The sequence below is a fragment of the Conger conger genome, chromosome 12 (genome assembly GCF_963514075.1).
Source record: "Conger conger chromosome 12, fConCon1.1, whole genome shotgun sequence".
In the NCBI taxonomy this organism is placed as follows: domain Eukaryota; kingdom Metazoa; phylum Chordata; class Actinopteri; order Anguilliformes; family Congridae; genus Conger; species Conger conger.
Window position 1 is genome coordinate 32,855,092 of NC_083771.1, and position 18,612 is coordinate 32,873,703.

An 18,612-nucleotide genomic window follows, 5' to 3' on the forward strand; every position below is an offset into this window, starting at 1 on the left:
AGAAAATATAGAATTGAATACAGATTGATTGGAGATGTAAGATGCGGTCAGAGCTATTTTGTAAGCATCAATAAGGAACTGTTGATTTAATTGCCATGATGAAAAGTATGAACTCATTGCTCATAGCTGGAACAGTGTGACATGGAGTTCGGTGAAATGAATTTGCCGATAAAATAAGATCTTTTAAATTAATTTACTTCTACCCTATATGCAATTCTAAAAAGCCTTAATTTTTAAATTATAGTTGTTTTCTGTTTTCTATTATTTTCACACTGAAAAAAATGTTTGTGTGAATGAAAAGCAGTTTCTACTGTGAAGGAAGTCAAGTGGTCATTTACAACGTGAGGCATTACAGGTCTTTGCATTATGAGAAAGTACATCTTTCGTATCTCTAGACAAATCTACAGATTTTATATTACTTACAGTATCAAGTGCTACTATATATTTGATGTTGCTATTCAAGTTCAATCATTTGTGGAAATGAGCTGTGTATGTAGAAATTGATTTGTATATGTAGCCTACTTTCTCTCTGAACTGCTACGACTCAGAAACAAAGGTTAATTACATTTAAGAAACTCAGTTTTGTGAATATATAAATAATATACATTCATTTGCAGGAGCATAAAATGTTTTTAAAGGTTTTAAAGCATTAAAAACAAAAACCACAAAAATTCTAATTTGTGCTTGATTTCTGAATGTGAGGCAAAACCAATCAAGTGTCACTCAGAAGATGAGTGGCTGGAAATTGAGTAGAAGTACCCCACCCTATTTTTGTGAAAAATGTAAGTTTGAATCACTGTTCACCACATATTAGGATGAATATTATAGAATATTACAGAAATGAATGTGGAAATCCGAAAGGGTACTGCAGCCTGGCAGTGCCTGTATTGGTTTATACTGTACTATGCATGGGGTCAGGAATGCATGTGTAGGTTGTGAACACAGCTTCCATGCAATTGTTGTGCGGCATTAAATCATACGCATGGATGGAAGTCTGGGTCTGTTTAGAGTGAAATGTGTGCATACGCATGGCTGATGAATGAGTCCTCAGTATAAATGAATCATTTGTAAAATGAAGGTTCAGTTGAGTTGTTCCAAATAAGGGCGGCCTCAAGAAAATATATCATTTATGGGAAGTCTGTGTGTAGTGATGGCAAATCACTACAAATACCAGAGGGGGAAAAAAGCCAGTTTTTACTCTGTTGGTGTAATGGTCTTAACACTCACTCCTACCCAGCTACGGTTTTGTGCTGCAGGGTACATACTAATTGAAAGGCAGAAAGTATTCCGCTTGTTTAAACCATGGAGCCAGGGGGCTCGGAGACACACAGATGTGAAAGTGATAAGAGCAGAGAGGCAAGGGCATCCCAAGCTCTACCCCGTCTCTGTGAGAATATCAGGAGCCCACGGACCATGTCTGTGCAGTCCTCCCCTTTTAGAACATCAAGGCAATGCTGGGGGGGGGGGGGGTCAAGCTTTAATTGTGTGTTTACACACACACACACACACACACACACACATAAATACTTTATGTAGTCCAAACAAGGCATGTTAGGTCAGCCAGATCTTAATGTGGCTTTTGAACATCCACCATTAAAAGAAAACGGAAATGCTTCTGGATACCTTTTGGATAGTGTAAACATTATTCCCTCTGTTCTCGGTTTAGGCAGTATATCCTGGTGATGGTCTGCCCCGGGCCCTCAGAATGTAGAAATATATACGCTGCTGTCCACAAAAAAGGACAGCTTCCTTCACAATCCTTTGATTTCAAAGTTCTACACTTTTGTCTTTCTTTACAGGGCTAAATGAGATGTATATTCTCAGTAATGTTGCAACGATTCGCTATATTCCTAACCTCGGTGGTGAGACGTGTAGCGCAGCCTGTAGGATACAGCTGCCAAACCCATTTACGAATCTTACTGTATGGCAGGGGCGTGTATTCCTCACTTTTACACAATCCCTTCACCAGCTGTAAGGCTCTATGGTTTCCTCCATCTGAATTAAGTGAGAAAATACAAATCGGAGGTTTGCTGATCAGGATCAGATTAGACAGTGAGTACAGGAGTCTACTTTATTTGAGGACGCAGTACTTACGATATGGCTCTTACTCTTGAGAAAGAGAGGGCACTTCATTTCTACTTATCAGATGAATTCCTTTTGAAACTAAAGTCTTGTAGTATTGCGTGCACACTGAGTTCACCATAGCAGTGCCAAGCACAACTTCTCCACTATCACCGATCACTTATAACGCTTTCCATAGGGTTTCTCATGTTAGAGATGGCCTTGTGCTATATCAAGGCTTAAATGAAATGAGTTAATGTGGAGCTCATTGTGTATAGTGGATGTCAATGCCCTTGAACACGATACAGTGTCCCACAAAGACATAGAGCACACTCAGATGACGCATGTAAGTGAGTGATCTACTGTACACTTCTGAGTTATGCACTAAGACCATCGAGCACCAGAATGCTCATCACAGACTAGCTGAGCTGGAGAGGAATACATTAAGATACATATTTCCAAATTAACTGGGGCATAGTCAGATGGCTTGAATGACAGCGCCATGAGATAATGTCCTGAGATCTTTGCAGACCACAGTACATATTTATTTGCTTTTGTAAGCCCTCCTCTGCAGCAGTGCATCCAAAACCGTGGCCTGTGTTCCAGTGGTAGATCATGGAAGGGATAGAGGCTGACGACAAACAAAGATGGCTGAAGGAAAAACTTACTGTACAGTATAAAATAATTAATAATAATTAGGGGTGGATCGCGGAAAATGAATTATGCGTCCCACAAACTCATGGTTTTGGAACCACCTTTTTGTGGCGAGTTGAATCTGTTAGTTTACTGGGGCATTATTTTATTTTTTGTCCAGATGGAAGAGCACACTGAGTTTGATTAGGAAGGAGCAGGAAGACAACATGGCTGCAAGCACATCGGTGACTTGAGAGGTGTGAGGAGATGCTGCAGTACATTACTCATCCAGTTCCACCTGTTTAAGTTGAAGATAAAAATGACATTTTAATTCTCTTCCTGCAATAATTATTGAATTAGTACATTAATTTACAGTAAGTGATTCCTTGATAAGCACATGAAAACCCCCATTGAATGTGCGTGGGTGCCTGTATGAATGTTTTACTCTGGTATAATCTACAAGTGAACTAGTACTGGTGTATACGGCTAATACGCTGATTTAGGTAGGGTAATTAATAGCAAGAAATGCGTACACACCGGCTAGAGATTCCCATCCCTGGTCGTGTGTATTGTGCCTGTACTTGGTTGGATCAACACTACATTTAACATGCTTTCATTCCATCATTAAATCGGTACTCATTGGGTACTGTTTTGCTTTGCACTGATATAAGTATAAACCTTCCATTGATTTTCTTAGAAATGAAAAATAAAGACTGTACTTGCACAGTGAAGTGATCTGGACCCAAGTACCTTGCCCAAGTAGTGTCAATGCCATGTAAAAGGTACAAATTGCAACATATATTACAGGAATCTTATTTTTTTACATAAATTTATTTTCCATGCAAAAAATTATATGATATACCACATCTCCATGCTTTTATGCATTTAGTTGCTGCCACATGATTGGCTGATTACATGTTTTCATAACTAGCTGGCGTACAGGTCTACCTAATAAAGTGCTCACTGAGTGTATATTCAGTATATACCTACATGAGAACCTCATATGGGAGACTATACAGATATTTCCAATGAAATAAGATTTAAAAATCCCTTCTGCTGTTTCTAAAAACGAATAGTTTCTAAATGAGATACCACTCACTGACTTCACCAAGGCTATACATGTTGGCCTAAAAGCATTATTTTTCTGAGTGTCAACATCAAAGTGCAGGCATTTATTTTGCAGGCTGTTTATTGTGGATCAATCCTGAGTGATTTTTCAGCAGAGGCCTTGCTTTCAGTTGTTGCCTGAGCCAGCTCTTCAATTGTTATTTTTTTTCCCAGAAAGACACAGGTCTATCTTAAACATGTGTTCAATGCATAAGCTAAAACAATCAATAGATCTGGTAAATCAGTTCACTGATAAATTGACTGATAAATCACAGGACAGTAATGAACATTTAGTTTTATTTCTGGCAAATTAAAATAAAAAAACCTTTCTATTGTTTCTTCCAGGAAAGCTGCTCACCGGTGTTCCCAGATTATCAAACTATCTGAAAATGCAATAATATTTCAGGCCACCAAAGCCAACTGTCCTAGATTTTTAACATTAAATTGGAAACTTACACAAAACACAGTGAACCGAAAAAAAAAATCGTAAGTGGCTGATCCGTATCATCAAATATAGTGACTATTGTTAACACAAGTGGCTATAACAGATGCCAGCTCTGCATACTGAAGCACCTGTTCTTCAAAAAACGATACCCCACGCGTCTCTCCCTGTTTCTATTTCGATGTTTGAATTCAGGAGTTCTGGGAACAGAACTTTTTCTTTATTAGTGGCAGAGTTCTTTAAAGGTTAGTCTGTACATACAGTATGTCCATGTATCAAAGTAAAATACCCTGCTATCTTGTTTACTGTTGACAGAGGATTTGACTCGCTTTGATGCATACAGCAGTGTGGAGGAAAAACATCTTTACTGGAATATGAAGCTCATTACTTTGGCATAATATTAATACTGCTGTGGTTTGTGTGTCAAATGATCCCAACAGAAGCTGAAGCTGCCTTTTCAGGTAATGCTAAGAAATGCTAATAAATGCAGTTGTTGTTTCAGGTAAATAATTGTACTGTAGTGCTGGTTTTAAATCACAGAATACTCGTAAAAAGAGTACTTTCAATATATTGTCTCTTAAATGAATGAACAAGCAAAAAAAAAGATAAAGAAATGACTGTTAGTCGACTTCACACAGACTCTCTGGCTCACCTGTCACACAGGAAAAATATATATATTTTGTGTCAACGACCAAAGTGTCATAGCAAGCAGGTCAGCTTTGTGGTTCCCGATCTCTTCCTGATCTAGTAAATAACTCTGACCGCAGTTTGCTCTTACGGTCTCAGAGTGGCGATGAAAAGTGAACACAATCCTCACGGTCTCTCATCTCTGTCACCCACGCCCTGGCCGTGATATCGGCCGTGTAATTGCACAAAAGGTGACGATGGCAGGAATTGAGCAGGACACTTAGATGTGACACACGAGAGAGCTCTTCTGCAGACAGGGATGGGGCAAATGGGCGGGAAAAGTAGCAGTGGCAATATGAGCTTTCTCAGAAGATTGCTGAAGACGGCTGGAGTGTAACCCTAAAGCTGGTGTGACAAACGAAGGAGACCGCCCCTTCAGCTGGATGCTGGTTGAAGTGCTATAAGCGTGGTGTGGAATTACATTCCGAATGACTGGAAATCACCCAAATCAATTATTTTAGTGGAATTTCAAGGAGCTTCCTCAAACAGTTGGGCTACAATGTCAAATAGGACTAATTTTTAAAGGTTTGTAATAAGTGTTAAATTATTAAATGAGCTTAGTAAAATATACTGACTAAAGCGTAAACGTAGAAAGTGATTTCAGAAAGACACGTGTTGTCCTCCAGGCAAACCAAACAATCCACCAGGCAATAGCCCCCCATTCACAGTGCTCACAAGCTGTGCATAATACATTTTAATGTTTGTTTTATGATTGACCAAGACAGTATTTGTGTGTGGTGAAGGATATGTTGGGTTCTTGTAATAGTTTCTGATGACCTGCTGGTTTTACAATGGCTGGTCATTCTCAGGTTCATGGTTTAAAACAAGGAAATGCACTTCAAGTAACTCCAAAGCAGTTGTTAGATAACATGGTGGCAGTTTCAATAAAAGCATAAAATACACCAAACACAATGTTTATGTTTAATAAAAAATATATTTATTGAATACATTGAAAGTTCATAGAAAATACATTATACATGTTTCACTTTTAGCATTTGACAATATAAATGAATATAAATTGGCATACTGTAATACTAAATCCGGTCAATATAAACCTACTTGTAGCTCTTCATTATTTGGAGAATTAATTGTAAGTACAGTTAATTAATAATTATATTATTCACTGTTAAATTTTGATAAAATCCCTCAATCAATCAATGCATTTTTCATTTTGCATCAATCCAAATGAAGCTGTACATTTCCCTCTCAGGTGTGAAAGAGAATTCTGCCAGCAGACAGCAGGGAAACGATGACATCACCTTCTCTCTCCGCTGTGATGGCTCCCTCCCAGACTTCACCTGAAACACAGGGTACATATTCTGTCAGCACAGCCAAAAGAGGCAGGCATCCATGTTTTAGGGGTCTTGTGGGATCTTTGGTTTGCTGAAAAACAGCAGTGTCAGCTGCCTGTCATGTGAAGACGGGTCACTTCTGCAGTTTTTACCACAGGATGGTGGTCTTAACCTTGGCTGAAAAATAGATTCAATCAATTTCCATAAGATGATTTATTTATACAGTATATGGAAAGATTCATGCTGTTTGCACAAATAAATATAATGACCAACATGCATGATGAGGCATTCTCCATATTTCATAATGACCAGTAGTGTTCTTTAGATTCTTTTTCAAATGAGTTTATCATGAAATTACTCAAATCTGAATTGTCAATTTGGTTTATGTAGAGTGCATTGTAGTATGTGCATATGTGTGTATGCCGTTTTTCTTCTTGGATGGACTGCCCGGCAAATTGCATCAGATTGGGGAAAATTATTTGATTCTTATAACAAGGTATTATGGGATTGTGTTTCCTGAAATGATGGAGACCGATGACATAAAAGAGGTCATTGTGCAAAGCCTTTTGTGGCAGCTATAGGGCCACAGTGTTTACAAGGGATTATGTAAACTTACTAGAGGTAGGTGAAGTGGGTAATGTATTTTATTTTGAACGTAACCATCTTTAACCATGCCTTTACGCTTCTTCATTCGCTCAACTGACCAACTGAAGTTTCTCTGAGAATCAGATCAGCCTCTGCTCCGTTATGTCAATGAATGCACTTCGGAGATGACCAATGGTGCACCGTTTCTAGCTGCTGTTGCATCCAGTGCAGCATGTTAGCCATGTGCTGGGGACGGCTGCTGGCTTCCACCTGTGCAGCATTTCCCATGTCGACTAATAAGAATTTCAGTATGGATCAGGTGCATTTGAAATTAGACTCCCAACCCTTTGTGAAGGGTTGATCGCACCTCTGAAAGTGACCTTTTTATCTCTCTAGATTATGTCCACATCTGTACCTTAGCTTCCACAGTAACTCTCTTGTGCCTTTCATCTGTAAATTGCACTGCTGCACAGATGCAGCGGTAAATGTAAAAAATCAGGGGCCCCCCCAGCATTTGACTTGAGATATGCATTTAATGACCCACCTCACCCCTGTTAAGACACACTGCAATGCATGCTAATTCATTTCAGGCTAGCTCATTGAACAGACATGATCACAATACTTTAGAGAAGCTCACAGGCGTAGTTAATCCCTATGTATCTCATCTCCTACCAATGCAGAGTGAACAGGACAGACCAGGAAACATGTCAGTGGGCAGACACTTTTTTTTAAATGTTAGATTTTTATCGGGAAACCATTTAAATTGAGATAAATAATATTTGGCGAGTGGCACAATGGATGAAAACACCTGGAAGGATGGCTTAAGCAAGAGGTATGTAGACTGTGAAACACCTGGAATGGCATTACTGTCTGTATGCAATGATTCACTGAACATCAATCATTGCCTAGCATTCCCATTCAGTATGTGTATTACAAAATGGCGGCTCAAAGCATTTTCATATGACAAATGTTTGTGCATTCCAACAAAAAAAAAAATGGCTGGATAAGGTAAATGACTTCAACTCATGTAACTGACATCACATTGAGACATTTTTGTTAGTGTTGTCACTGTCTTGATATGTCTCACGCCTATTTTTACAGCGAACAGCCTTTATCTCACCGCTCATGTACATGTTCTGTGCCTCTTCACCTTCTCTGTGTTTGCAGAAGGAAAAAATAGAAAAATAAAAGACCACACAAGTTTTTCAGAGCTTGCTATGCAAGTCAGCCTGCTATACCGTAGGATGTGACTTCACACATCGCAACAAATAACACAGGTCTGTTTTCCTTCCATGGAAAGCACCTGTATTTTTTTTTTTGTATTTGTATTTGTTTACAAAAGTCTGTGTGTATCTTGGTGGTGTTTGCACCGTGTGAATTCAAAGTTTTAGCTTTGGTTGCTTAATCTAAAATTGTGCTGGTTAACCCTTTTGCACGTTCCATCACAAATATTAGATCCCTCCAGAGCTGGCCGGCAGTGTAAATGCAGATGATACTAGAAATGATTAGAATGCATCATTGGAATGTTTAGTTGATAATTTGGTCACAATGGGTCAATGCCTTCTAAACACCATCTAACGTATACTTATATTGAACTGAATTACATTGTCCGATATGGAATGCAGGCAAAATTGAAGATAAAGTTTGGGTTTTGAAAAATATAAAAAGCAGATGCTAAACAAAGTGCAGCTAATGGTACATGCATTGCAAAGCCGTGTGATTACATGGTGTAGGATGAAGGTGGCCAGTATTCAACCTGGTCTGACATCCCATTCATTGTGCAGTATTCACTGACATTGGGGCCACTAATGGGTGAACTCTTTTTTAACTATTATTATAATAGTAATCTTATAGTATAGTATACAAAACCCCACGAACTGTACTGTATAGGGAAACATGCAATTGAAAGGATTCTCACTTAACCTGATGGGGGAGAAAAATGTAAGTGTGTCCAACCTTGGAAGAAGCTATTATAAATGTAGCTTTACGAATGCTGATCACCCTTTTGAGGAACTTACAGCAAATTCTCACCATGTGCTTCATGCCCTTCTAATAATAACACATTTTAAAGTCAAACTAAGGCTAAAAATCTTAATCATTAATCTGAAGTATATATAGCATCTTTTAGTCTCTTTTAGGCTTATTAAATGCCAACTTTGTGAAATTATCTCACACTTTAATCAGTATTGATTAGTGTAGGCGTACTGAACTGAACTTACTGGAACTGAAAAGAATGCCATTTAAAATAAGTATTGCACACATACACACACTCACACACACAAACTGCTCAGGACACAATAGGTCCAAAGGAAAATGATTTTGGACTATGGAGCATGTCCTCTTTCAGATACCAAGAATTTGATAATGCAAGACACCTCTGCCCTTACACCTGACCTGCTCCATCAAAATCAGTCGCATTGACCCCAAAATATATTTTGATGAATTTTTGAAACAAAAGAGGAGAATGTAAGCTTCATAACGATACCAAAGTTATCTCTCAACTCACGATATTAAGGGTGTTGTCCCATTTCAACATGAGTTACGTGAGGCCGGGAGACTACTGACACTGGGCTAACGAAACTCCGCAGCTATAACTGGTGATCTTATGCATAAACCCTTTAAAATAATATTTTACTCTGAACATTTACTCTTGACATTAAGGCAGACCAATGGAAGCAAATACATTAACATGTAGCCATGAACGCAGCTGATGTGGTGGTTTATGACTAGTGACAATCTGGCTAATGCACTCTGGGGTGACATCCTGCGTTTCCAAGCTTAAAAACTATATTTTTACTCCGAATTTTCCATTAAGACATGCAGATTATGAAAGCCAAGATGTTGTTTTACAAAAATTAAGATGATATCCTAAAACATCCAAAAGTATATATTTTTACATAAACATTGACTGATTATGATAGAACGGGTCACATATATGATTTTATTGGGATTTTTATTAACTTTCTAGGGGGTTCCGTGACCATAGAGAAACAAATAAATAATGATAACAAAGCATTTCTGGCAGCACAAACTGGCGAGAATGGTCTTGATTTCCACTGATTTCCACTTTTTCAACAATGGACGCAACAAAAGCAGGCCGTTTCAGTTCACCTGAATACAAGACCAGGACCTGGCTCTGGAGGCCCGCTGTAGCCTCGCCATATTCCTCATATTTATCTGTGCTTATGGGATAGGAGTGGAGTCAATACTGCACCTGCCGTAAGCGACTGCTACTCTTGAGTGCTGGTGCTGGCCTTCCCTTAAAATTAAGCCCTCCACTGTGCTCTCCCCACAGATGCTTCCTCTCTCAAAGAACATTAAATAATCACAGATTTTTATTTTCTGTATTTCTATTTTTCTTTGTTAAAGTCTTAGCAAGAGGGAGGCCGATAAGAGAGTTTCATGTGTCAGACGAGATCAGGCCTCACCTCTCTGAATGACCTTGGGCAAATGACTTGACCTACTTTCATTCTTTTCCCCCATCGTACCCTACGAAATAAATAAATGGATGAGAGCGGGGCCATGCTGCTAATCTGCAAGCAAATATGAAATGCAGAATGTGCGCTCTGTTTTCCTCTGGAAGGAATGCAGAAAAAGGGTTCGGGACGTTACAGAAAATCGGCAGGATTCTCCGCTCAGCCTTGTGACCCCGACTGGCTGGGCTTTAATGCCTGCTTTAGAAGGAGGCAGCACATACCATGCCAAATGTGAAAATGGTCCTCTGTTGCAAGACGTAATTGTATTACATCATCAGTTAGACACAAATTCCAATTATTGTCTGTCATACAGTTGCAAATTAGATAGATACAGGAGATAAAGGCTGCTGATTCTCACATATTTTGACCTTTGGCTAATTTTCTATATTTAAGTGAATATAGAAAATATTAGTTATTAAAAAGAATATTTAAACACAGCACCATTCAAATTGTCTGAAAATGTGGCAGTACGCCCACTACTCTTCCTGCAGAGTCCGTTCCCCATCTCGCCCTGCTCTCTCATGTGTGCTAGTGGTTAGCTAAGCATGTTTTCAAGACAGACTGAATGTTAGCGCTCTTAACACAAGTGCTACTGCTTCAATGGAAAAGATTCTTGCTGAAAGTCGCTAGGAGTAGCAGGGTCATGGACAGGACAGAGAGGACACACAAACGCGCTCCATTTCTCTGGAAACAAAGGGATGGGAGCAGGGATGACGAGATGGAGGATGGCATAGGGGAGGGCGTTTGTTCGTTCCACAGGGTCTCCTTCACCCTCTGCCCCGCAGTATGCTGGTGTGAATTCCGTAATTGCAGCACATTGTGTAATTGTTAGGAGAAGTACATTTCACAAAGGGACAGATTTGACATCCAGATGAAGAAAACGACCAAAGATGTAAGGTCTCACTTATTTTCTGACAAACTCCAGTTTGGACCAAAAAGCCAGTTTATCATTCAGTAAAATGTACAGTAGTATAATTTTGCAATCAGATACATTTAACATCATGATTTTTTATTCTATAGAATTTCACATTTAAATGTCTTGCATTTAAATATATCCCACTTATCAATGCTGCATGTATTTAGCCATTCAGTTTCTTTAGATTTAAAGTAAAAATAGTATTAGTAAAAATGCAGACTATAATTCTTCAGATTATCTACATAATGGATGCACATGAGAACACAGTGTTAGTACACTGGATAATACTAATAGTATGCAACTAAAGGATTGCACACACAGGTGGAACCACAATTAGTAGTTCTAGTAGTAAGTTCTAATTCGAAAATATATTCCAAATTGACAGCAGAACAGCAGAAAATAATGATTTTAAAACTATTTGACGACAGTACTACCATCTGCAAATGCAACAAAGACCTTCAAAACATTTTTGATGTTTTCATTTTCGGCGTGCACCATCTCAAAACCTCACAATACCCTTGAGGGGTTAGCCTTGGTACATCCTGGGCACACGGGAGCGTTGTCATGGATACCCAGATGCATGGAGGCACGGTGTGTCGACATGTGACTGCGAAGGATTCTGCGCGGCTAACGCAGCGACCACTGCCGACATGAGCTACAGTCTCCATCGCAGCTTCCTTTCACGTTCACTTAATATCGGGAGAGATTCATTAATGTCCTCTTTTCGTCCATGCCTCTGTGAACAGGTTTCCTCCCTAGAGGCCAGTAAGCAAACACAACAGGGAAACGAGTCTACGGTAGGATCCCAGTTCACCTGTACGTCACGTGCAGCGGTCCCAGCTCCACGCCGGAGCCGTATAAAACCGTAATTATACGCACTTGTGTAATTCAAAACCCAACGTTCGCCAAGGTTCTGGGAACAGGTCGTTAACGCGTCAGGCTTTGTTCGTTTAACAACAGGCGGCTGGATGAAGAGCCCCCTTGGCACACCTTCGCCGGGAACGACAGCCTCCCAACACATTAATATTAAGTCAGGTTTGCGGAGTTTAAAAGAGAGGGAACTTAATATGCGCCTAAGACATACAGTCGCTTTCTGCCACCCACGGGGGCCCAAACACACCTTCAGCGACTCGTCTTAAAATGCTCCTTTTCATTAGCTTGCATCAATTATTCACCACAAGCTCCTTCTACCTCCCACATCACTATAATACCTTCTCCATTACATTACATTTTATTTAGCAGACACTTTTATCCAAAGCGACATACAAAACAGTGCACATCACGGTCACGGAACAAACAACCGAACAGGTCAGATGAGGTACTTTTCATATATGACTGGTTGTAGGTTAGTAGATAGGCCAAGTCTGTAACTATCATACCGAGACAACTACAACCTCATTACAACTACAAACTATAACTACATTACCAAGAAAATATAGAAAGTACAAATAATTCTCCACACTATATGAACTCTTCGTGGTCCTTTTCATGCCTGAAATGAGCACAAATGCTCAATTTGCATGTATATTTCCAATCAATGCCGCCCACCTTTGCTGCCATTGTTTCTTAAGACTACACAGGAGGGGCTAGTCTCATGGTCAGCTCAAAAAATCAGCTCAGGATCTCAAGGTTTCTCAACAAAACAAAAAAAACATCTCAGTTAAGGCAATCCTTGACATCGTGTCTAGACTAAGAAATAATAGGGTTTAACTGCTCTGGCACAAACACACAGGCCTGCTAGAACAGAAAATGCCATTGTATAACAATCTTAATGGCGGCTGTTTAGTTTGGTCTTCCACTAAATTGCAGATTTATTTTTTCTTTAACCACCGGCCTCATCCCGCCTGTAGAAAGGTCTCAAAATAACACAAAAGCAATTGAAACACATTTTCCATGGTGGTCTTTGCGTAATGTATGTATATATGCACATACATATACATATATAAAATATAGCAGTGCGCAAGAGTGCTTTGCTGATGGTCCTTTACAGGGCAGCCCTTTGATTTCCGCTTAAGTAGAACTGCCGCCCGTTTGATCTTAAACAATCAAAGGAATAATAATAATGAAAATAAATATTAATTAAACGTACCGATCCACTGAACAAATGAAACGGGTTACTGCTTTTCTGAAGTAGTCGGACATTTTACAGCATGCCGGTGCAGGAAAAAAGGGGGAGTGTTTTTAAAATTAATCATCAACCGGGGCTGCGCTCAAAACAAAAGGTGGCGTGACAGTTTGGGATGAATACGTTTCCATGGCAAAGTATGGCGCATGCCATATGCAGTTTATTTGAGGAATCATCTGTTCACACTTCTCATCCATCAGCTTACCGCTGTCACCGGGGAGCAGAACTGTAAGCCTGGACCGTCCCCAGCCCCTCGCTATCCCTCTCTTTCTCCAGACCACACCTCCCAGGACTTAACCCTTTCATTTGCATGATTTTAATCTGAAAACGACACAACCGCTGTAATTATCTGGAGAAAAATCGCCCGCGGAGTGCTGTAGCCTCCCGCGCACCCTTCACAATGAATGAAGTGAACATGAGTTTCAATAGAGGCGCTTGTAATTGAGTTTTGGAATACAATGTACATTATGTGATCCGCAACAAAAATGCTTTCAGGAAAGAAATTCAGAGAACATTAACAATATCGAATAACCTGTTTCCCCCAAAACAACTTATTGAATATTTATCACTGTTTCGATGTACATTAGAAACTATACAAACCACCATATATAAATGATTTAAGCTCTTTTTAGGTGCATGCTATTTTATCCTTTCCTAGTAGTCCTCTTGTTTATGGTAAGATATTACCTCTCACAAACCGAAGGTCTCTTTGCAGTTACCGACGGCTAGTCTGCGACACCATCCATAGGGGTAAATTCTTTCATCTCTATTTTTCAGTTCTTCTCATTTTTTATTTGTATTTTTTTCCAGTGTGGTGGCATTGTCCACCCTTGCCCATCCCGGGTAAATGGCCTTCTGTGATTGTAAAGCTTATTTGATGTATTAATTATTCTTATGCTAATGAGGCTACAGTTTCTCACGTTACTCAGGGTTGGAAGCACAGATGGATGCACACAAATCTCCCCCTTTTTATTTCTGGGGATCAAAAAAGAAATCAGCGGAACAAAAAGGGCGTGCGGTGGAGCAGTGATATTTGCATGCTTTTGTCCTGCGCTGTATAATTCAGCACGTCCCATGCAGGCAGTGCAGGGCTCTAATCTGCACGAAGCGCCTTCGGGTGCGTCCATGTCTCCCTCCCCACAGCCTGCCTCTGTTATCTCACTGTATCCGTAGCAGCAAGCAGCAATATGTACATACACGCAGTTCTACTGGAGAGAGCTAGCGCTGTACGCTTCTGTACATGCGCACAGTTTTACTGGAGAGAGCTAGCGCTGTGTGCTTCTGTTCATACACGCAGTTCTACTGGAGAGAGCTAGCGCTTTACAATTCTACTCATAGATGCAGTTCTACTGGAGAGAGCTAGCGCTGTGTGCTTCTGTTCATACACGCAGTTCTACTGGAGAGAGCTAGCGCTTTACAATTCTACTCATAGACGCAGTTCTACTGGAGAGAGCTAGCTGCTGTATGATCCTGTTCATACACGCAGTTCTACTGGAGAGAGCTAGCACTGTATGCTCCTGTTCATACACGCAGTTCTACTGGAGAGAGCTAGCGCTGTATGCTTCTGCTCCTACACGCAGTTCTACTGGAGAGAGCTAGCGCTTTACGATTCTACTCATAGATGCAGTTCTACTGGAGAGAGCTAGCGCTGTATGCTTCTGTTCATACACGCAGTTCTACTGAAGAGAGCTAGCGCTTTACAATTCTACTCATAGACGCAGTTCTACTGGAGAGAGTTAGCGCTGTATGCTTCTGCTCCTACACGCAGTTCTACCGGAGAGAGCTAGCGCCTTACGATTCTACTCATAGACGCAGTTCTACTGGAGAGAGCTAGCTGCTGTATGCTTCTGCTCCTACACGCAGTTCTACTGGAGAGAGCTAGCACTGTATGCTCCAGCTCTTTGCCCATTGATGTAGCCAAGCCTGAGGTTTTAACTAGCAAATATAAATTCCAGAATGTGCGCGAAGTGAGTGCCCTTGCCAACCGTGCGACTCAGGAGCCCTTTTTATATTCCAGTGACATACACACCAGATGCTGAACACACATGGAATGTCTCTTCAACCTTATAACCGCTGCGTGGAAAAGAAAGGACATTTACTCTGTCACCGTTACAGGAGACAGAATTAGCTCTATACGCGTTTCACAGAACATCACTGTTTCGGTAATGCCCAGGAGACACACGGAACTGCTCTCCAAATGAGTGTTCTCCAGGCAGAACAGTCCAGACGTGTCATGAATCTGTTCCGACTGGCCCAGTGCGCTGTCCAAAATGCCGGTGATGACACGGGCAAATCAACGCCAACATTCAGGAGAATCAAACGGTTGTTGCAGTCCTTTTCTTTCACCCTTTGCCTAAGCCACCCACTCAACGTAAGATCCTAGATGTTCGCTCCTGCGGACAATCGGATCCCTGTACCACAGGTATCCCAGCAGCCTCAGTCCAGTGCCAAAGCAAAGGCTGAGCCCGGCTTATCTTTCAGTTTAAAAGCCTTTCAGTTCAAACACTGAGGATCAAACATTTTGGTGTGGCGTCCAGTTACAATGGAACAAAGCAGAGTATTGAAGCCCTGTTTGAATGTAGATACTTCTGTACTTTAATGTTCCCGTCAGCCCCCTCCCCCACCCCCTCCATTGCCCTGAAATACAGAAGGTCAGTGTAAAAGTTGTTTGCAAATAAATTTCAAGACTATGATGGTATATACACATGCAGGTAGTTCCAATATTTTGAGTCGTTTATCCTGGTGTGTTTCTTGTCCGTAAACTATACATTGTCATGTAATCAGTTATTATATATGCACATATTCACACAAAGACATGTATACACCCACACACACACACACATTCAATCGGAGCATTCTCTGGTGTAATTGTTCCTCTTCAGTGGAAATCCATGCTGGTCTAGAAATTGCATTGAATTGTAAGAAACTGCAAGATGGTTAAATGCTGTGAAATTCAAGTTGTGTGTGCATTGATTTAAATTGTAATCAACATAAAATCACAGGCTAAGATTTTCCACAAAGCTCTTCTTTGAGAGCTTTATTTTAACAGGGCTCAGAATAAGAAACTTTTCCATCACTGTGGTCTAAGTGAACGGCCAGCTGATCTATCCCATCTGCGCAGACCAGTCACACTTGCCAGCAGTAGGCAATGCTAATCCATACAGCTGAAAATGTGTTTGAAAACCCTTTGCATCACACATCTACCGAGTACCAGGGAGAACCTCCTCCTGTCGAGCATCAGCTTAAATCTGCGTAAAATGGTTGTGTCGAGAGGGAGGGGCAGGAAAATTCTGGCATGGAGAGCGCCATCAAAGGATGCACATTTTGCCGCTCCAGACCCTGCTGTCCTTGGCAGGGTCGTTTTGGATTCGTGGCCCTCGTCAGGTCCATGAGGTGAGTCCTTGCTGGCGAGCGGGAGCTTCCCCGGCTCTGTGAGCTGATCGGCCCCCTCTGCGGCGAGGCTCTCGTGGGAAACACGCGGTCGTACAATGCACAGAGCCGGCCTATTGTTGAGCCCCACGCCACTCCGAGGGGGGGGGGAGGGGGGGAGCCTCGCATTCGCCCTGTCCGGGATCCCGCTTCCCCGGATCACACTTTAGCCGAAACTCGAGAGCCACCAGGTAACCTCTCCCCCCGACCGCGAGGAACGCAGAGTTCGACGACGTCAGAAGAACTGCGGAAAGCTCATCACTCTCATTGGTCTTTCCTCATGGTATTTATTTTGTGTAGATGTTCTGTAAAAAAAACTATTCTTCGGAGGGAGAAAAGCTGACTGGAATTAACATGCGCTTTGTCCCCTGGGGACGGGACCTTGTAGAAGAACTACTTCAGCCCCACAGAATGGAGGGGATTTGAGGGTAGGGGGTGGCGAAAGGATGTGGGGTGGGGGGAGCTCAGTGTTACTTTACCTTAGCACTCATGAGAAACCCCGCAGCCCACCATTAGTCATTGTTGGATCTCTCTGGCCCACCCCCACTATAAAAAGGAGAAGATGGTGGCACGATAATGCCGATGCGTCATTCTCCTGCTGGGGCCGGGTGGGGGGGGTCTAACCCAGGGAAGGGAGACGAGAGAAATGACCGACCACCCCAGTCCCAAAAAAGTAAAAAAAAACGAAAACCTCCAAACTTTTTTTTTTGGACGGCGGGCGGGAATCCATTTTAATAAATTAACATCCCATTTCTGGTTTTCTTTGGCTTTGAGAATGAAACAATGTGGTGCGTTGGTGGGGTCCGGGCTCTTTCATTGGCCCTGTGGCGGGCCCGAGCCCTCCACGACGCCCCTCTGGCCGGCTCTGACCGCGCGCTCCACTCTCCCTCTCCCAGCCCTCGCTCGCTTTCAACTCCAATTTAGCACAATGAAGCTGTTCTGCGTGACAGTTTGGGGCTGGAGCGGGCGGCGTTCAGGCCCGCTGTGCAGACACAGAGTGGGCTCATCCTTTACACTCCGGCTGGGGTACTGGGCGCTGGACGTACCGGGCCTTTCCCACCCCGACACAAACCATTAGCTTCAAACCCCCGGGAGTCACGAGGGTCAAAGTCTCCCGCTGGTCCCCACAACCACCAGCCACCCACACACTCTCTCACACTCACACACATGCACTCTCATACTCACACACTCACAAAAGCACATACTCACACACACGCACTCTCACACTCACACACACGCACTCTCACACTCACACACATGCAGTCACCCACACACACTCTCACACTCACACACACGCACTCTCATACTCACACACTCACAAAAGCACATACTCACACACACACACTCTCACACTCACACACACGCACTCTCATACTCACACACTCACAAAAGCACATACTCACACACACTCTCACACTCACACACATGCAGTCACACACTCACAAACACACATACTCACACACTCACACACATGCACTCACACACTCACAAATGCACATACTCACACACACACACACTCTCACACTCACACACATGCACTCACACACTCACAAATGCACATACTCACACACACACTCACACTCACATACTCACACACGCACATACTCATAAACACACACACACTCTCACACTCACATACTCACTCAGACATGCACATACTCACACACACTCTCACACTCTCACACTCACATACTCACACACGCACATACTCACACTCACACACACACACACACACAGCACTCACACACTCACATACTCACACACACACTCTCACATGCACACACGTAAATACTCACACACTCTCACACCCACACACACACACACACTCTCACAGTCACTCACCCACACACGCACACCCT

General features: G+C 41.9%; 1 long non-coding RNA gene across 1 annotated transcript in view; it reads right to left on the minus strand.

Annotated features, from left to right (window-relative positions):
• Positions 1-6,056: 6,056 nt before the first annotated feature.
• LOC133105532 (uncharacterized) overlaps positions 6,057-18,612 on the minus strand; it is a 48,925-nt gene continuing 36,369 nt past the window's right edge. Inside the window, exon 3 of the long non-coding RNA XR_009703862.1 lies at positions 6,057-6,228. This is a non-coding gene — a long non-coding RNA (uncharacterized LOC133105532). The remainder of the gene's footprint in view (positions 6,229-18,612) is intronic.